At 36.5% G+C, this 21,971-nt stretch overlaps 1 long non-coding RNA gene across 1 annotated transcript; it reads left to right on the top strand.

Annotated features, from left to right (window-relative positions):
- The first annotated feature begins 355 nt into the window (after positions 1-355).
- Positions 356-14,915, top strand: LOC147581660 (uncharacterized). The gene is made up of 3 exons (XR_015250134.1): positions 356-8,703; positions 13,702-13,772; positions 13,877-14,915. It is a non-coding gene; the product is annotated as an uncharacterized LOC147581660 (long non-coding RNA).
- The last annotated feature ends 7,056 nt before the right edge of the window (positions 14,916-21,971 follow it).

The following is a 21,971-nucleotide window of genomic DNA, read 5'->3' as shown; positions in this document are numbered from 1 at the left end:
CATATTAACTCTTCTTTAAATGTTTGGTAGAACTCATCTGTGAAACCATCTGTTCCTGGACTTTTGTTTGTTGGGAGTTTTCAATTGCTGATTCAGTTCCATTGTTGGTAATCAGTCAGTTCAAATTTTCTAGTTCTTCCTGATCCATTTTGGGAGGTTATATGTTTCTAGGAATTTATCCATTTCTTCTAAGTTGTCCAATTTGTTGGCATGTAATTTTTCATAGTAATCTTTTATAATACTTTGTATTTTCTGTGGTATTGGTTGTTACTTCTATTTCTGATTGTATTTATTCGAGTCCTCTCTTCTTTTTTTTTTTAACGTTTATTTATTTTTGCGACAGAGACAGAGCATGAATGGGGGAGGGTCAGAGAGAGAGGGAGACACAGAATCTGAAACAGGCCCCAGGGTCTGAGCCATCAGCACAGAGCCTGACGCGGGGCTTGAACTCACAAACCGCAAGATCATGACCTGAGCCGAAGTCGGACGCTTAACCGACTGAGCCACCCAGGCGCCCCGAGTCCTCTCTCTTTTTGGTGAGTCTTGCTAAAGGCTTATCAATTTTGTTATCTTTTCAAAGAATCAGCTCCTGGTTTCATTGATTTGTTTTATTTTATTTTATTTTTTTAGTCTGTATTTTATTTATTTCTGCTCTAATCTTTATTATTTCCTATTTTCTACTTGTTTTGGGCTTTGTTTTTATTTTTCTAGATCCTATAGGTGTAAGGTTAGATTGTTTCTTTGAGATTTTTCTTGCTTGTTAGGGTATGCCATTGTTCCTATAATCTACCCTCTTAAAACAGCTTTTGCTGCATCCCAGAGATTTTGGATCATTGTGTTTTCATTTTCATTTTCATTTCTCTCCATGTATTTTTTGATTTCCTCTTTTATTTCTTGGTTGAACCATTCATTGTTTAGGATCATGTTATTTAACTTCCATGTATTTATGCTCTTTCCAGATTTTTTCTTGTGGTTGATTCTAGTTTCATAGTATTCTGGTCAGAAAAGATGCTTGCTATGATTCAACCTTTTTGAATTTGTTGAGACGTGTTTTGTAGCCTAACATGTGATCTGGAGAATATTCCATGTGCACTTGAAAAGAATATGTATTTTGATGTTTTAGGAGGGACTGTTCTGGATATATGGTAGATCCATCTGGTTTAACGTGTCATTCAAAGCCACTGTTTCCTTGTTGATTTTGTTTGGATGATCTACCATTGATGTAAGTGGGGTGTTAAAGTCCCCTAATAGTATTGTATTATTATTAATTTCTTCTATTCTTTGGTTAATCATTGCTTTACGTATTTGGGTGCTCCCATCTTGAGTACATAAATAATTACAGTTGTTGTATTTTGTTGGATTGTTCCCTTTATGGTTATGTAGTATCCTTCTTTGTCTCTTGTTACAGTCTTTGTTTTAAAGTTTATTTTGTCTGATGTAGGTATTATTACCTTGGCTTTCTTTTCACTTCCTTTTGCATGATAAGTGCTTTTCCATCCCTTCACTTTCAATCTGCATGTGTCTTTGGGTCTGAAGTGAATGTCATGTAGCTAGCATATAGATGGGTCTTACTTTTTTTTATTCATTTAGTCACCCCATGTCTTCTCATTGGGACATTTAGTCCCTTTACATTCAAAATAATTGATAGGGATGTACTTATTGCCATTTTGTTGCTTGTTTTACAGTTGTTTTTGTAGTTCACTGTTCATTTCTTCTCTTGCTCTCTTATCTTGTGTTTTGATGACTTTCTTTAGTGATGTGCTTAGATTCTTTTCTCTTTATTTTTGGTATCTCTATTACAGGTTTTTGATTTGTGGTTACCATTAGGCTTATATATAAAATCTTGTGCATATAGGGGCGCCTGTGTGGCTCGGTCGGTTAAGCGTCTGACTTCGGCACAGGTCATGATCTCACCGTCCCTGAGTTCGAGCCTCACGTCGGGCTCTGTGCTGACAGCTCAGAGCGTGGAGCCTGTTTCAGATTCTGTGCTCCCTCTCTCTCTGCCCCTCTCCTGTTCATGCTCTGTCTCTCTCTGTCTCAAAAATAAATAAAACGTTAAAAAAAATTTTTTTTTTAAATCTTGTGCATATTTATGTTAAGTTGATGGTCTGTGTTAAGTTGATGGTCGCTTAAGTTTGAATTCATTCTAAGGGCCTAAATTTTTACTCCCCTCCCCCGCCTTATGTTTTAGGTATATGACATTATACTTTACATCCTTTTATTTTGTGACACGCTTGACTGATTTTTATAGGTATACTTGATTTTACTGCTTTTATACTTTGACCTCTGTATTGGTTTTGTAAGTGATTTATCTACTACTTTTATGTTTTAGAGAAAGTCTTTTTTTAAGTTTATTTATTTATTTTTAAAGAGAGAGAGCGAGTGCACATGTGAGTGGGGGAGGGGCAGAGAGAGAAGTAGAGAGAATCCAAAGCAAGCTCCATGCTGTCAGTGCCAAGCCTGATGCCGGGCTCAATCTCATGAAGTGTGAGATCAAGACCTGAGCCCAAATCAAGAGTTGGAGCCACCCAGTCACCTCTAACCTACTTTTTTTGTTATGTTTATATGTACTTCTGAATTTTTTTCCTTTCTTAATTTTTTTTGGTCCTGATTATGGTTTTTCCTTTCAACTCAAAGAATCCCCTTGGGGCGCCTGGGTGGCTCAGTCGGTTGAGCGTTCAACTTCGGGTCAGGTCATGATCTCATGGTTCATGGGTTCATGCCCCGCATCGGGCTCCATGCTGACAGCTCAGAGCTTGGAGCCTGCGTCTGATTCTGTGTCTCCCTCTCTCTCTTCTCCTCCCCTCCTTGCACTCTGTCTCTCAAAAATAAAAGTAAACATAACAAAAAAAAAAAAAAAAAGAATCCCCTTTAACATTTCTTCTATGTCTGGTTTAGAATTCCTTTAACTTTTGTTCATCTGGGATATGCAGTCTCTCCTACTCTGAGTGATAGCTCTGCTGGATAGAGTACTCCTAGTTGTAGATTTTCTTTTTCCAGAACCTTGAATATATCATGCAACTTCCTTCTGACTTGCAAAGTTTCTGTTGAAAAATCAGCTGATAGCCTTATGGGGTTTCCCTTGTATATAACTGTTGTCTTTTCTTTTTCTGCTTTTAAAATTCTCTTTTTATCACTACTTTTTGCCACTTTAATTATTTCTCTTTATATGGACTTCGTTGGGTTGAAATGTTGGGGGATCTCTGTGCCTTCAAGAGCTGGATTTCTGTTTCCTTCCTCAGATTTGGGAAATTTTCAGATATTACTTTTTAAATAAATTTTCTGCCTCCTTTTCTCTCTCTTCTCCTTCTGGGATCCCTATAAAGCAAATGTTATTATGCTTGCTTGTGTTGCTGAGTTCCCTTATGCTATTCTCATTTTCTATTTTTTTTTCTTTTTCCTGTTCCATTTGGTTGCTTTCCATTACTCTTTCAGATCCATTCGCCTGCTTCCTCTAGTGTTCTATTTATTCCATCTGATGTATTTTTAATTTCAAATTTTAGTTTCTTCATCTCTCATTGGCTCTTTTTAATATTTTCTATTTCTTTGTTAAGGGTCTCACTCACATCCAACACTTTTTTCTCAAGTCCAGGGAGCATCTTTATGACCATTATTTTGAATTCTCTTTCTAACATACTACTTATCTGCATTTTGTTTAGCAATTTTGTTGTGATTTTTGTCTTGTTCTTTCATTTGTTACATATTCCTCTGTTTCGTCATTTTGTCTAACTCTCTGTGTTTTTTTTGTTTCTGTGTGTTAGAAGAGTCACTTATGTCTCCTAATCTCTAAAGTAGCAGCCTTATGAAGAAGAGATCCTCTAGTGCCCTTCAGTGCAGTGACCCCTGTGCACTAGAACCAGGTGCTTCAGGGATGTCTTTTAAGAGTGTTGCATGCACCCTACTGTTATGGTTGAGCCATCTTTGCCTTCAGTCCAGTCATCTGTTACGACCTTCTTTGCCTGTTGTGAACAGGGTTTGGTCCCTGTGCTGGTAAGTGGGCAGTCTGGGGCCACTTTGGGCTTGAGTCAGGTCAGACCAGATGCCTGTTCTCAGATTGTTTGCCAGAACTGTATTGCACTGAAGTACAGGGTGCTCTCCCAGTGTTGTCCTCTGAAAGGCTCTAGTTGGTTGGTGGAGCTTGCAGTTAGATAAGATGTCTACTCCCAGTCTGTCTGTTGGGGTTGCAGTGACCCTGAGCTACTATGCTGTCTTTTTGTGTTGCCCCCTGTGAGGTTTTTGTTGGTGAGCAGAGCCAGCAGTCATATCAGATATCTTCCCCCAGCCCATTACTGGGGCTGTAGTCAAACTGGTGTTTGTGGTTATCTGCCCCTCTCTCCAGGGTAGGAGTCCCTTCAGAATGGTGCTGGCCACTGATGGGGTTACTTGCACAATGAGATGGTTATGGCACTGGCTTTGGATGGATTCCTGCCAGGGAGAACATGGGGTTGGGTGTGCTATTAGCAAGCTAAGTGATAAGTGTTTGGGCTGGTTCCTGCAGGTGTCTGGGTATCTAGGCTGGAAGCGAGGAGAGAGAAATGGCACCAGCCAACTCCTTTGTTCTTGAAGAAGTCCTGCAAAGACCCCTGCCCCTCCTGCATGTGCTCTGAGACCATTAAATAAATATCCCTCCTGTATACCCCAGGTGCCTCTCAAACTGCTGCTTCTATGCTGTATCTTGGTGAGGTTGTTTGTTATGCTATTCTTTAAGGACATAGCCTCAGTTTCTTAGTGCCTTGTGGCTTTACCAGAGCCGAGCCTGGTGATTTTTAAAGTTCCTAGTGTTAAGCCCCACAGATTTTAAAAAAACTTGCAAGGTTAAGTTCTTCTAGTTTTCAAAGACAAATATTATGGGGATTTGTCTTCCCAGTGCAGGTCCCCCATGCCTGGGGTACCTGGTGTTGGGTCTGCTTCTCTTTCTTCTGCATATCATCAGTGTCCCTCCCTTCTGAGATCAGTCTTTTGGGTCAGTTTGGTTCCTGACCATGTCTCTACCCCTCCTATCATTCTTGATGTGGCATCTTCTCTATGACTAACTGTAGAGAAACTATTCTGCCAGTCATTAGGTCATTTTCTGTTTTTTTTTCCCCCACACTGATGTGGGTATTATCTAGGGGTATCCATGGAATGAGGTGAGCCTAGGATTCTCCTACTCCACAATCTTCCCCCAGTAACTTGTATTTTTTTTTATATTTAACAATATGTCATGGACAATTTTCCCAGGTTGATTTGTATAGTTTGACTTTATTATTTTCTTTTGCTAAAGTATTTGAAAACAGAGTCAATGTCATTTCACCCTTACATTCTTTATTACACATCTCTAAAAAGAGGGACCAAGATATTATTTTAGCTAGACTTGTGACCATTAATTATCACACATTCAAAATTATTATTACTTGATAGTATCTAATACCCAGTCTATATTCAAGTTTTTCCAATTATTGTATCCCCCAGTTATAGGACAGCCTTTTTATACCATCGAAACAGATTTTGTACATTGCCCTTGATTATTGTCTGTTATATCTCTTCTGGATGGAACATCTCACCTTTCCTTTTCTTCTTTCTTTTTCACATTGCTGGCTTGTTTAAAAAAGTCAGTCAGTTTGTACTGCAGCAAACCCCACATTTTGAATTTATCTCTTATTCATAATGTAGTTTAATTTGTTCTTTTTCATATTTCCTGCTGACTGGAAATTAGTTCTAAACATTTGATTACACTTAGGTTTCCATTTCTTTGGTATTAACACCACACATGGCTTTGCATCAGGCACATGATGTCCAATTGTCTTGATTTTAGTGACTCTCTAGTCAATAGGTTCAGCTGGTGATAACTGTATTCTCACCACTGTGAAATTCCTATCAATCTTCCAACTAATGATTTCATCCATTTTTGTCTATTGTCTGAAATAAGGATTACATTAGAGGTTGCAAAATGGTGATTTTTCTAATTCTATCATTTCTTTCCATTTATTAGATGGAATTATTCTGTAATGAAGAAGTTACTTCATCAACTAGAGATATTTGGTTACTCTGAAATAGTTGCAAAAATGATAATTTATTCTTTCCCTTTATTTTTTATTTTGTAATTTTTTAATGTTTATTTTTATTTTTGAGGCAGAGAGAGACAGAGCATGAGCAGGGGAGGGGCAGCGAGAGAGGGAGACACAGAATCCAAAGCAGGCTCCAGGCTTTGAGCTGTCAGCACAGAGCCCGATGCAGGGTTCAAACCCATGAACCATGAGGTCATGACCTGAGCCGAAGTTGGACGCTTAACTGACTGAATCACCCAGGCACTCCTATTCTTTTCCTTTAATTGTCAGTTTTCAGAGGAAGGAGTTGATGTCTCAGTGAGGGTTTTTCCTCCTTCTCTTTGTGTTGAGTATCATTATTGTGGACAGAATAATAGCCCCATAAAGATGTCCATGTCCTAATCCCCAGAACCTGTGACAATGTAACCTTATATGGCAAAGGGGATTTTGCCGATGTGACTAAATCAAGAATCTTAAGGTGGGAAGACTATTCTGGGTTATCTGGATGAGCACAGTGTAGTCACAATGGTCCATATAGGAGGGAGGCTGAAGTATTAGAGGCAGAGAGGGAGATGTGATGGTGGAAGCAGGGGTCAGAGACAGAGAAATATGGAGATACCACAGTCCTGCCTTTAAAGATGGAGGAAGGAAATGAGCCAAAGAACACAGGCAGCTTCCCATAGCTGCAAAAGGCAAAGAAATGGATTATCCCTTACAGCCACCAGAAGGCACATAACATTGCTGACATCTTGATTTTAGGATTAACCTGTAAGATAATAAATTTGTGTTGTTTTAAGTCACAGAATTTATGGTAATTTGTCATTACTCAGCAGTAATAGGAAACCAATAAAATCTTTACATATATAATCTTTTAATCAAATTGTAGTCACCATTCTTGATGTTCTCATTTTGCTTTATTTGCCCAGTGGGAAGTCTTTCCAGATATCTCCTGTGACCTTTTGACATGGCCCTATTTTGAAAACATCTGTTGCTTTCTGACACTATAGAGGGCCTATGCTCATCTTGAATATCCCTTACCCATAGCTGGAATGGGTAATTTCTTTGAGAGAAATAGTATTAAGAGACTAGAATTTGGGAACTTGTTGTGCTTGTTGCCACTCTGTTGTCATTGCTTCCAGGCTTGTTCAGAGTACAGAGTACAGAATTGGAATTTTGTTTTCAGCAAATAATATTCTTCATGGTTTATTATTGAATATATATACTTTTTGAAGGAAATTTAGATAATACAGGTACATATCAGGAATTTAAAAAATCACCAACGATATTTGGTTATTGGAAATACATATTTTAGAAATAGTTGTGAATTCCTATTGGTATTTCTATGTCTAATTTACTACTATCTGGCTTTTACTTAAATTCTTTGATTTTATACTTGTAACTTATCTTTTTACATGGACAAGTTTGGATACTAATAGTATTAGCATAATTACTCATTTGCTTTATCCTATTAGATATAAAATCGTTCCAAGAAGGCTATTGAATGTAGTTTAAGGTGTCTTTGCAGTTTTATTTGCCCTTAGAATATTCTAGGAGGTTGTACAATCAAAATATTAAAAATTAGGCCACTAACTTGATATTAATTAGGTATAGTCATTTCTGTATTCAAATTTTAGGGATTCTCTTTAAGTTTTTTTTTTTAAGCATATAAAGCCTCTATATGACTTCGAAGTCAAAACTATAAATATGGAATGGTCAGAGAAATCTCACATCTATCTCTATCTCCTCCTCCCTATTTTCTCTTTCTCTTTGTAGGTTAATGTTTAAATTGTTTCTTTTATTTTATTTATTTTATTTTAGAGGGATATAGAGAGAGTATGTGAGCAAGTCGGGGGAAGTGCAGAGACAGAGGGAGAGAGAGAATCTTAAGCAGGCTCCACGCTCAGTATGGAGCCTGATGTGGGGCTCGATTGCATGATCCTGGGATCATGACCTGACCCAAAAGTAAGAGTCCAATGCTTAACTGACTGATCCACCCAAGCACCCCTATATTGTTTATAAGTGGTTTATGATTCTATGTTAATTTTGTAAATATTTTATATTTGTATTCACATTTTGGCCTTAATTTTTAAAAAGGCATTATCCTATATGTGCTTTTCTGCATCTTGCTTTTTTACACTAAAATATGTAACAAAGACTCTTCTGTGTCCACATATGTAGCTTTTATTCATTCTGTTTTACAGCTGCATGGCTTCAGTTATATGGATGTCTCATAGTTTATTCAACCAGTTCTCCTGTTGATAGACAATTGGATTATTTTTACTCTTTTGCTAATACAAGAAATACTATGTCAATTAACCTCATGTTTAAATCATTTTATATTTTTGCTAACTTATGTCTGGGATAGATTACTAGAAATAGAATTGTTGGTGCAAAGACAAATGCCTAAGTAAGTCTGCTAGACATTCCTAAATTTCCCTCCACAGAGGTGGTGCTAGTTTGTATTTCTACCAACAAAGTTATGAACATGCTTTTTCCCCACATCTCTGCCAGTGAGATACATTGCTAAACTTATGGAAGTTTACCAATATAATGTGTGAAAAAGGCTATCTCCTTGTAGTTCTAATTTGCACTTCTCTTTTAGATACCAGTGGATAATGTTAGTAGCTTCTTACTGATATTGAGAGAAGCATGATGTTACCATATGAAAACAATGAAGGTGAGCCATGAATTAACCCATATGATAATCAAAACTATGGCGTTAACAAGGTTTCTAGCAAAATTCTTTTTTTTAATTTATTTTATTAATTTTAACCTTTTTTTTTTTTTTTTTTTTTTTTTTTTTACTTTTAGAGAGAGAGGGAGAGTGCATACCAGCAGGGGAGAGGAGCATAGAGAGAGGGAGAGAATCTTAAGCAGGCTCCATGCAGAGCATGGAGCCTGACGTGAGGCTCAATCTCACAACCCTGAGATCATGACCTGAACCAAAATCAAGAGTCAGTCGCTTAACTGACTGAGCCATGCAGGTGCCCCTAGCAAAATTCTTATATAGTTTTAAAATCTATTTCTGAAAACCAGTGTTTTGATTTTTTTCTTATGTGCATTGTGTAAAGTTACAATTCCCATTTTTTTCCATGTACGTATAAATAATTAAAAAATACCTCATATAATATTTTAAATTTGATATTTTAACTGATCATTCTTAAGTGAATTTTTGCTTTTAATCTTCATAATAACATAATTGCTATGGCTTTATTTCTGGCATACACAAATAGTTAAAAAAAAAGACTTTTAGAATGTATTTATATACCTGCATTTGCATTTAAATACATGAATTGAAAATTTGAAAGGAATCCTTGCTTCTCACAGAAAAAGAAATTCTACCATTTACTTGCCTTTCTGTGAAGTAGTATTTACTTTGAAGTATATTATTCAAATATCTCCTAAGGGATTATACATTAAGAAAATGATATCATATTTGCTTATGTTATTATGACTAGACCTTATCACACGGAGATTTTTCTAAAGTTCTTAAGAATTTCTAGCCGTAGAAAAAATTGCCATAAATCTTCTGGTTTGATTTACTTGTGTTTCTGCTTGTACTGATGTAGCTAGAGATTGTTTTGTCTGCTATTGTTGATTTCTTAGTTTGTTCAATCAAATGATGTTGGAAAATTTTAATAAAATCACATTTTTTCAAGTTGCTGATATGTTAATGTAGAAAGCATTATTGACTAAAAGATATTCAGATAATTGGGACTTTTAAATAAATAGTTATGATTTGAACCAAGTATCTAGGAAAGGAATCCCAAGTGTTTATTGCTTATCAGAAAGGAAGGTGGAGCCAGATAGAGGGCTAAAAACAGGTATTTAAGTCAAATGTGGCTAATTGCTCTGGTCATTTGTTGCTATTTAGTATACAAACTCAAAACACAGTGGGGGCACCTGGTTGGCTCAGTCAGTTGAGCCTCTGACTTCGGCTCAGGTCATGATCTTGTGGTTCATGGGTTCAGGCCCCACATTGGGCTCTCTGTTGTCAGCAAAGAGCCCACTTCAGATCTCTGTCCCCCTTTCTCTGCCCCTCCCCCCTTGTACTCTTTCAAAAATAAATAAACATTAAACAACAACAGCAACAACAACATCGCAGTGGTTTTGAATGCCGTGTATGATTTTCTCACACAGTCCTGGGTTTACTGATCTCTTGGGTTGTTGTCTATAGAGACTGGGGATGGAGTCATTGGAAGTGGGACTGTGCTGGACATCCAGGGTAGCTCTCTGATGTGGCTGGCAGTTGTTGCCAACTGTAGGCAACTACTGGGGCCATGGAAGGAGGGCCATTCCATATGGCTTAGGTTTTGTAGGCATAGCATCTGCCAGGTCAGTTAATGGTTACGTATGAAACTGGCACAGAGTGACTTCTCCCAATTTCACTTGATCTGAGCAGTCACAGGACACGTTTAGATTCAACAGGGTGGAGAAATAAGTACTTCCCGATGGAGGAGCACAAATCCACATCATAAAAGAGCATGTATGATGGGAAATACAGTTGAGGTAATCTTTGGAAAATACAGTTGGCACCATTAGTTGTTTTTTTGTTTGTTTTTGTTTTTGTTTTTTAAGTGTGTGGTCAAACTGTGACATTATGAATTACCCATCTGAGACTAAGTCTAACAAACAGATTTAAGTCCCTTTTACTCGAGCTTTCCATGCTTTTACAGATAGTACAGGTTTAAATTTTTTATTGTGTAAAGTAAAATCCTCTGTTGATGACTTTTTATTTGGGTTCTAGCTTTTCCCTTTTTTTTTTTAATGAAATCCATTATCTGACTTGTCCAATGTAATCAGCACAAATATTCAATTTTAGTGCATAAGATGAATTTTGTTGCCTTGCTGGGGAATTTTGTGGTAGAATCTATATAAAATTGATCTTATGATTCTTATTCTGGGACAGGTTAAAAGTATAAAAGGATTTTTTTCAAGGTACTTCTTATTATCCACTGCATCTGTAATGTGAAAATGACTCCTTTAGGCCTGATCTTTGGGCTTACAGTTGTTGCTGGGCATTATAATGTAATAATAATTGCTGATATTTATGGTGTGCTTGTAATATGCAAGGCACTGTGCTCAGTGCTTTAAATACATGTTATTTTATGATGTAGATACTCTCATAGATGAGAAAACTAAGGCTTAGTAAAGTGAAATTCTTTGACCTGAAACACACAGCTTGTAAATAACAGAGTTGGAATTAGAATCTAAGTCTCTTTCATATGAGAACCTGTTGGCTTCATTCTCAGTCCACTTTAGTTACTGAGTTAGGCCAGGCCAAAAAAAATCTGGTCTAGATTTGAAAACCAGACAAATGATTTACTCAGTGCAAGGGGTCTCTCATTTTGATTTAGTATAAAAAGGGCCAACAGTATAAAGGATATATATCAGATATATATAACATAAGGTGAGGCCCTCAGAAATCAAAGGTCGATGTAGACTATGCAGAGGAGCCCAGAGGTACAGTTTTGCTGCAGGGCCACATCACCCCTTACGAAAAGATTCATCTTATTACCATAGAAGGCAATTCCTCACCATGGGACAGATATTAAACCTTTGTGCTATAGAAAGCCTAGCCATGGTCTGCTTCAGTCTCTAAAGAAATTGCATCTTTACTGTTTGGGCTGCAAGTCCACTTATTTTGATTTTTGAGAACTTCTGGGAGAGAGAGCATATATGTGGGAGTAAAACCATATGCCTACAACTAAATGCAAATGACCAGTGTATCCTTTTTCTGATGCTTGACACATCCCGAGAACTGGGCAGCTGCCCTAATGACTAAGTTGACACATCCACCCAACTTTTGTAACAGGGGAAATTGCTCAGGTTCATGGCCTAAAGAGATGTCAGGGAAATATATGATCAGTAGATAAAAAACTGGAATGGACTGTTCCACAAACTGTTTTTGTGTTCATAATGTCAACTTCCTATCTAGCATGACTCAGTTTTGCAAATAGCAGTAGCCAATGCTAAATTTTCCCTGCCGCCTAAAGTCATGATAAGAGCCGACTTTACTATTTCATCTTTATATCCCTTGCAGCAAGAAAGAGAGAATTTTATCATAAATTTGGGATGAATTAGATAAAAAGTGACCAGTGCCTATCATGGGCTTCAGTCCTGCAGAGATTAGAAAACTGAGCTAAGTGAGGAAACTATGGCAATTGCCTGGATCACTTCATCAGATCACAAACCTCTGTTTTTTGTTTCTTGAATCTGGTCATAGGGTATTGACAACTATGTGGCAATGACTAAAAGAGGATATTCTTACGGGTGAAAGACAATGCCAGTTTGCTGTAATAGGTGGGATTCTGTCAGGAAGTAGATGAAACACTGAGATATCTACTGTGTTTATAGAGGTATAGTTTCATGTGGAGGAGCCACTGAGATAATTCAGCACTGTGGTGCTACACCACTCCTAAGCCTACAGAGGTGAGGAAAAGGGGTTGTATGGAAAGGGCTGCCTGGCAGGGCTGCAACATGGGGTAGAGGAGCCAGGCAGCCAGCCCAGGGCCAATCTGCAGGGAGGGAGCCCAAGGACTAACACACCAACCTCACTCTCTTCTTTCCTTGATTTTTTTTTTTTCTGGGGGCTCTCCATTGACTGAGTCCTACTGGAAACAACAGTGCAAGGGAGCCTGTTGATGACTGCAAACAGATGAGCCTCTGTGGCCTCAGGCAGAGAGAGTAGGGAAGCAAGGGGAGGGTGGATCTGGAAAGGCAAATGGAAAATAACCAGCACGTTTTCAGATGCCTATCATAAGCCTTTCACGTAAAATGCCTTTTTAATGAAAAGTAGTAAATTTCTTATAAGCAGAGAATAATTGGGGTGGTTGCTTTCATTTTCGGAAACCCATAGGGGAAAAAACCCACATCATCAAAAGGGATTTTGATTTTTAACTGTGGGGCCATGAGCAGGTACAAATGCTAATAGGTGGGATCCTTTTGTTTCAAGGTGCAGAGATTAATATTAGCTTAAAGCAAAAAAAATTTCTTAAAAGTATATGCAGAAATGCTGAAGAATAAGTCTGAGACAGGTTGGCTTCAGGGGCAAAACTATTTATGGTCTTGTCCAGGAACCACCACTGGAATAAATAAATTTTGACATTTTTGTTCTTATATCACTTCCATAAAGATGCAAAGACCTGGGATAAGTCTGATTGGAGTAGCTTTGGTCCCAAACCTTGATTACAGGTCTATATTCATAGCCCTCAAGGGAGGAAAAGACATTCCACAAAGGGTGCAATTTTTAATAGCGGAATTAATGCTCAATCAAAACAAAAGGAGCCAAAACTGGGACTGGCCCAATAAAAGACTACTTGAGCAGAGAAATACTGAATGAAGGTGCAGAGCACTTGGTAGAGAATCATGTACCCATGACTTTTCAATGGCAATGACATTTGTTTTTCCATGCTCATCACCCCTTGTGACTAGATTATTACTAAGGAGTAAAAAAGAGTGGGGCAAATGGTGGCAGCATTGTGATACTACAAACAAGTTAAAAATAAAAAGTTGGGGTGAGATGGCCAGTGATCACCATCTTTAGTAAAATTCAGATAGTATGGCTGTTTGGGGTCAGAAAAATTATAAAATTGTAAATTAGCTTCATTGGATTACTGGAATTAATAGAAGCTTCAACTTATTCAGTGAGTTAGGTTTTGCCCTTCAATCTTAGGAAGAAGCAATGTAAACAAGATGAGTCTCTCACACAAGTAACTTCACAAGAAATGGATTAAAACCCAAAAGGTAAGAATCAGAATAATGTTTCTTGGAGGTGGCAACTGTAAAATGCATTTTTGTGAACATGTATCTATGCTTCTTCTCCTTTTAATTGGGAGTTTTATTTTTAGGATAGGAACTTGTTTTTACATGAGGAAATATTGAGATCCAGTTGGTTAAAAATTAAGGTTCAAAGCTGAACTATGTGAGGTAGGTACTATTATTAGCTTCATTTTATAAATTGGGAAATTGAGATATAGAAGCTCATATGAATGTATGTAGCAGAGCTAGAATTTGAACCCAGACAGTCTGATTCAGAGATCATGGGCTTAACCACTCTGGTGGAGTTTTCTTATCATGTTATTTACTGTTTCTCTAGGCAAATGAAAAATTTCCAATATATAAACTTTTACAAAAATATCAATCTAAGAGGCTACCATCAAGTCTTATTTAATATGACATATTGATATGATGATGGGCTTTGAGTAGATAGATGAGTGGATAGAGATGAAACCTCTATTAATGATCAACTTCCAACTTTGATGAACAACCAACGGTCATGAACCCAGATAAAATCACAGATTCTACAATCAACATTAGGTTTCTTGGGTGGGATGATGGATGGGAACGTATCAAGGCATTCTTACCAAAGTTCATAATGGACACTTTAACCTTTTCTCATTAACAAGTAAGAGTAAATCCCAATTGCTATTCAGACTAATTGGGCTTTGGTGCCAGCTCATGCCTCATTTGGGAATAATTGTGAGATCGCACACATAGGAACTTGAAAAATGGCTATCCTTAAATGGCAACTACCCCAGAACAATTCCTTGAGTTAGCATGGACAGCCCTGCCTTGTGACCAAAATATGCCAGATAAAGTACATATATTGGAGATCTCAGTACTTAATTTCAGTGCAGTTTGGAGTTCACAGGAGAAGCACAAAAATAGCCTTTGGGCTCTGGTAAAGACAGAAACTTACTATACCCAACAAAGCTGTCCTTCAGAAAAAAAGGAGAAATAAAGGCTTTCCTGAACAAACAAAAGCTGAGGAAATTCATCACAGATAGGCCTATCTTACAAGAAGTGCTAAAGGGTGTTCTTCAGGTGGAAATAAAAAGAAATTAATTAACATAGAAAAAATGTATGAATTTGTAAAACTCACTGGTAATAGTGAGTTTATATATATATATATATATATATATATATATATATATATATATAGTGAAAATATAATCAAAGTCAAATTTTCTAATATTGTAATGGTGCATAATTTACTTACAACTCCAGTTTAAATGTTAAAAACAAATGTATTAAAAGTAACCATAATGACAATAATTTTTTATGGATGCACAATATAAAAAGATGTTCAATGTAACATCAATAACCTAAAATGTGAGTGGGAAAGAAGTAAAAGTGTAAATTTTTCTATGCTATTGAAGTTAAGTTGTTATCAGCCTAAAATAGCATATTATAACTAAAAGATAATTTATGTAAGCCTCATGGTACCACAAAGGAAAAACCTACAGTACATACACAAAATATTATGATTAGGGATTCATACCACCACAAGAAGACATCAAATCACAAAGGAAGATAGGAGAGGAAAGAAGAAACAAAGTGTCTACAAACAGAAAATGAGCTATATGGCACTAAGTAAGTCCTTACTTATTTACAATGATTACTTTAAATATAAACAGATTATTTTCTCCAATAAAGAGACATGGAATGGATTAAAAAAAAGGATTCAATGATATGCTGACCTCAAAAGACTCACTTTTAAGGACACACATAGTTTGAGAGTGAAGGAATGGAGAAAGATATTTCAAGCAAATGGAAAACAGAAGAGATCATGGGTAACCATACTTATATCAGACAAAATAGACTTAAGCTAAAAATGGCCCAAGAAACAGTGAAGGTCATTATATAATGAGCACAGCATCTAAATATATAAAGCAAATACTAATAGAATGAAAAGGAGAAAAAAACAGCAATACAATAGGAGTTGGGGACTTTAATAACCCATTCTTAACAATGCGTAGATCATCTAGAGAGATTCAATAAGAAAACCGTAGAAATGAAAAACACTGCAGACCAAATGGACATAACAGATACATACAGAATATTTCCATCCAATACAACCAGAATGCACATTGTTCTCAAGTGCACATGGAACATTTTCTAAGATAGACCTCATGTTAAGCTGGTAAAGAAGTAACAAATTCAGGAAGAGGGAAATTATATCAAGTATTGTTTCTGACCACAATGGTATGAAACTAGAAATCAACAACAGGAGGAGAGCTGGCAAATTTACAAATACATGGAAATTCATAATATGTGATCAATACACTATAGAACAATTGATGAGTCAAAGAAGATATCAAAAAAATTAAAAAAAAATCTTGAGACAAATGAAACTGGAAACAGAATTAGTAAAACTCACAAAATGCAGCAAAAACAGTTCTTTTGTTTAATTTATTTTTTATTTTTATTTATTTTTATTTTTTTAATTTATATCCAAATTAGTTAGCATATAGTGCAACAATGATTTCAGGAGCAGATTCCTTAAAGTCTGTTATCCATTTAGCCCATCCCCTCTCCTACAACCCCTCCAGTAATCCTCTGTATGTTCTCCATATTTGAGTCTCTTATGTTTTGTCCCCCTCCCTGTTTTTGTATTATTTTTGCTTTCCTTCCCTTATGTCCATCTGTTCTGTGTCTTAAAGTCCTCATATGAGTGAAGTCATATGATATTTGTCTTTCTCTGACTAATTTCGCTTAGCATAGAACCCTCCAGTTCCATCCACGTAGTTGCAAATGGCAAGATCATTCTTTTTGATTGTCGAGTAATACTCCATTGTACATATATACCACATCTTCTTATCCATTCATCCATTGATGGACATTTGGGCTCTTTCCATACTTTGGCTATTGTTGATAGTGCTGCTATAAACAGTGGGATGCATGTGCCCCTTCAAAACAGCATACCTGTATCCCTTGGATAAATGCCTAGTAGTTCAATTGCTGGATCATAGGGTACTTCTATTTTTAATTATTTGAAGAACCTCCATACTGTTTTCCAGAGTGGCTGCACCAGCTTGCATTCCCACCAGCAGTGAAAAAGAGATCCTCTTTCTCTGCATCCTCAGCAACATCTGTTGTTGCCTGAGTTGTAAATGTTAGCCATTCTGACAGGTGTGAGGTGGTATCCCATTGTGAGTTTGATTTGTATTTCCCGGATGATGATGAGTGATGTTGAGCATTTTTTCATGTGCCGGTTGGCCATCTGGATGTCTTCCTTGGAGAAGTGTCTATTCATGTCTTTTGCCCATTTCTTCACTGGATTGTTTTTTTGGGTGTTGATAAGTTAGTTCTTTATAGATTTTAGATACTAACCTTTTATCTGATATGTATTTGCAAATATCTTCTCCCATTCTGTCAGTTACCTTTTAGTTTTGCTGATTGTTTCCTTCACTGTGCAGAAGCTTTTTATTTTGATGAGGTCCCAGTAGTTCATTTTTGCTTTTGTTTCCCTTGCCTCCCGAGACGTGTTGCGTAAGAAGTTGTTGCGGCCAAGATCAAGGAGGTTTTTGCCTGCTTTCTCCTTGAGGATTTTGATGGCTTCCTGTCTTACATTTAGGTCTTTCATCCATTTTGAGTTTATTTTTGTGAATGGTGTAAGAAAGTGGTCCAGGTTCATTCTTCTGCATGACACTGTTCAGTTTTCCCAGCACCACTTGCTGAAGAGACTGTCTTTATTCCATTGGATATTCTTTCCTGCTTTGTCAAAGATTAGTTGGCCATATGTTTGTGGGTCCATTTCTGGGTTCTCTATTCTGTTCCATTGATCTGAGTGTCTGTTCTTGTGCCAGTACCATACTGTCTTGATGATGACAGCTTTGTAGTATAGATTGAAGTCTGGGATTGTGATGCCTTCTGCTTTGGTTTTCTTTTTCAAGATTGCTTTGGCTATTCGGGGTCTTTTCTGGTTCCATACAAATTTTAGGATTGTTTGTTCTAGCTCTGTGAAGAATGCTGGTGTTACTTTGATAGGGATTGCATTGAATATGTAGATTGCTTTGGGTAGCATTGACATTTTAACATTTGTTCTTCTTATCCAGGAGCATGGAATCTTTTTCCATTTTTTTATGTCTTCTTCAATTTCTTTCATAAGCTTTCTATAGTTTTCAGTGTATAGATTTTTCACTTCTTTGGTTAGATTTATTCCTAGGTATTTTATGGTTTTTTGTGCAATTGTAAATGGGATTGATTCCTTGATTTCCCTTTCTGTTGCTTCATTATTGGTGTATAGGAATGCAACCGACTTCTGTGCATTGATTTTATATCCTGCAACTTTGCTGAATTCATGAATCAATTCTAGCAGTTTTTTGGTGGAATCTTTTGGGTTTCCATGTAGAATATCATGTCATCTTCAAAGAGTGAAAGTTTGACCTCCTCCTGGCTGATTTGGATGCCTTTTATTTCTTTGTGTTGTCTGATTGCAGAGGCTAAGACTTCCAATACTATGTTGAATAACGGTGGTGAGAGTGGACATCCCTGTCTTGTTCCTGACCTTAGGGGGAAAGTTCTCAGTTTTTCTCCATTGAGGATGATATTAGCATTGGGTCTTTCATATATGGCTTTTCTGATCTCGAGGTATGATCCTTCTTTCCCCACTTTCTTGAGGGTTTTTATCAAGAAAGGATGTTTTATTTTGTCAAATGCTTTCTCTGCATCTATTGAGAGGATCATATGGTTCTTGTCCTTTCTTTTATTGATGTAATGAATCACATTGATTGTTTTGCAGATATTGAACCAACCTTGCATTCCAGGTATAAATCCCACTTGGTTGTAGTGAATAATTTTTTAATGTATTGTTGGAGCTGGTTGGCTAATATCTTGTTGAGGATTTTTGCATCCATGTTCATCAGGGAAATTGGTCTATAGTTCTCCTTTTTAGTGGGGTCTCTGGTTTTGGAATCAAGGTAATGCTGGCTTCATAGAAAGAGTTTGGAAGTTTTCCTTCCATTTCTATTTTTTGGAACAGCTTCAAGAGAATAGGTGTTCACTCTTCCTTAAATGTTTGGTAGAATTCCCCTGGAAAGCCATTTGGCTCTGGACTCTTGTTTTTTGGCAGATTTTTGATTACTAATTTGATTTCTTCATTAGTAATGGGTGTGTTCAAATTTTCTATTTCTTCCTGTTTCAGTTTTGGTAGTGTATATGTTTCTAGGAATTTGTCAATTTCTTCCAGATTGCCCATTTTATTGGCATATAATTGCTCATAATATTCTCATTATTGTTTTTATTTCTGTTGTGTTGGTTGTGATGTCTCCTCTTTCATTTTTGATTTTATTTATTTGGGTCCTTTCCTTTTTCTTTTTGATCAAACTGGCTAGTGGTTTATCAATTTTGTTAATTCTTTCAAAGAACCAGCTTCTGGTTTTATTGTTCTACTGTTTTTTTTTTTTTTTTTTTTTGGTTTTGATAGCATTAATTTCTGCTCTGATCTTTATTATTTCCTGTCTTCTGCTGGTTTTGGGTTTTACTTGCTGTTCTTTTCCTGGCTTTTTAAGGCATAAGGTTAGATTGTGTATCTGAGATCTTTCTTCCTTCTTTAGAAAGGCCCGGATTGCTATATACTTTCCTCTTATGACTGCCTTTGCTGCATCCCATAGGTTTTGGGTTGTGGTGTTACCATTTTCATTGGCTTCCATATACTTTTTAATTTCCTGTTTAACTTCTTCGTTAGCCCATTCATTCTTTAGTAGGATGGTCTTCAGTCTCCAAGTATTTGTTATCTTTCCAATTTTTTTCTTGTGGTTCATTTCGAGTTTCATAGTGTTGTGGTCTGAAAATATGCGTGGTATGATCTCAATCTTTTTGCACTTGCTGAGGGCTGATTTGTGTCCCAGTATGTGGTCTATTCTGGAGAACGTTCCATGTGCAGTGGAGAGGAATGTATATTCTGCTGCTTTAGGATGAAATGTTCTGAATATATCTGTTAAGTCCTTCTGGTCCAGTGTGTCATTCAAAGCCATTGTTTCCTTGTTGATTTTTTGATTAGATGATCTGTCCATTACTGTGAGTGGGGTGTTGAAGTCTCCTACTATTATGGTATTACTATCAATGAGTTTCTTTATGTTTGTGATTAATTGATTTATATATTTGGGTGCTCCACATTTGGTGCATAAATGTTTACAATTTTTAGGTCTTCTTGGTGGATAGACCTCTTGATTATGATATAATGCCCTTCTGCATCTCTTGATACAGTGTTTATTTTAAAGTCTAGATTGTCTGATATAAGTGTGGCTACTCTGGCTTTCTTTTGTTGACCATTAGCATGGTAGATGGTTCTCCATCCCCTTATTTTCAATCTGAAGGTGTCTTTACATCTAAAGTGGGTCTCTTGTAAACAGCATTTAGATGGGTCTTGTTTTCTCATCCATTCTGTTACCCTGTGTCTTTTGATTGGAGCATTTAGTCCATTGACATTTAGAGTGAGTACTGAAAGGTATAAATTTATTCACCATTATGTTGCTTGTAGAGTTGAAATTTCTGGTGGTGTTCTCTGGTCCTTCCTAGTGTTTGTTGCTTTTGGTCTTTATTTATTTGTTTTTGGGTTTTTTTCATCTTTTCTTTCTCTGGTTTAGTGGTCACAAACTCCTTTAATTTTTGTTTGTCTGGGAAACTTTTTATCCTAATTTGGAGCAATCCAGCCTTGTGGATAAAGAATTCTTGGCTGCATATTCTTCTGATTATGCACCTTGAATATATCATGCCACTCCTTTCTGACCTGCCAAGAATCTGTGGATAGGTCTGCCTCAAACCTGATCTGTCTTCCCTTGTAGGTTAGGGACTTTTTTTCCCCCTTGGTGCTTTCCTGATTCTCTCCTTGCCTGAGTATTTTGTGAATTTGACCATGATATGCCTTGTTGATGTTCAGTTTTTGTTGAATCTGGATTCCTCTGTGGTTCCTGGATTTTGATGTCTGTGTGTTTCCCCAGGTTAGGAAAGTTTTCTGCTATGATTTGCTCACAAAACCCTTCTATCCCTATTTCTCTCTCTTCCTCTTCTGGGACCCCTATGATTCTGATGTTATTCCTTTTTAATGAGTCACTGATCTGTAATTCTTAAATCGTGCTCTTTTGCTTTAATCTCCCTCTTTTTTTCTGCTTCATTATTCTCCATAGGTTTGTTCCCTATATCGCTGATTCTCTGTTCTCGCTCATCCATCCTTGCCACTGTGGCATCTATTTGAGATTGCATCTCAGTTATAGCATTTTTTATTTTATCCTGACTAACTTTTGCTTCTTTTATCTCCAAAGTAAGGGATTCTAATCTATATTTGACTCCAGCTAATATACTTATTATCGTGATTCTAAATTCTGGTTCAGACATCTTTCTTGTATCCGTGTTGGTTAAGTCCCTGGCTGTCATTTCCTCCTGCTCTTTCTTTTAGGGTGAATTCCTTTGTTTCATAATTTTGAAGGAAGAAAAGGAATTAAAGAGGTAATAAAAAATTAAAAGTAAAAGAAAAAAATTAAAATTAAAAAATATGTTAAAATTAAAAAGTTTAAAACAAACACACACACACACACAAAATAGAGTAAATGGTGCTAGATCCTAGGTATGTTTTGGTCTGGGTGTTGAAAGGCTCTTGATAGATTAGAGAAAAGGGGGAAATAAAGAAAAAAAAGGAAATAATTTGAAAAGTGGAAAAAATAATACACTGATATAGAATAAAATGAAATGATGGAAGTAAAATAAAATTTGGTAAAATTTACACAAATTAAAAAATATAGTAGAAAAGAATTAAAAAATATTTTTAACAAAAATTGAAAAAAAATAGATTTTTTTCTCTTTCTGCTGAATTCTGTTGTTTAGATTGTGTAGATTGTTGTGTTAATCCTCAGATAAGTTTTCTAGGTGTGCAGGATGGTTTAGTGTTGATCTGGCTGTATTTCATGGACATGAGACACGAAAAATACTTCCATGCTGTTCCGCCATGTTGGCTCCTCCACAGCAAAAGCAGTTCTAAGATGAAAGTTTATAACTCTAAATACATATCTCAAGGGAAAAAAGGTCTCAAATAAGCAACCTAATCTTGTAGTTTCAAGAACTAGAAAAAGAGGAACAAGTTAAGCCCAAAGTTAGCAGAAGGAAGAAAATAATAAAGATTAGAGCAGTGGTAAATGATTTAGAGAATAAGAAAACAATAGAAAA

This window comes from Puma concolor, chromosome B1 (assembly GCF_028749965.1).
Source record: "Puma concolor isolate L17-30 chromosome B1, mPumCon1.1.hap2, whole genome shotgun sequence".
Taxonomy (NCBI): domain Eukaryota; kingdom Metazoa; phylum Chordata; class Mammalia; order Carnivora; family Felidae; genus Puma; species Puma concolor.
Note: the sequence above shows the minus strand (reverse complement) of the source record. Positions and strands in the feature narration are given on the sequence as shown.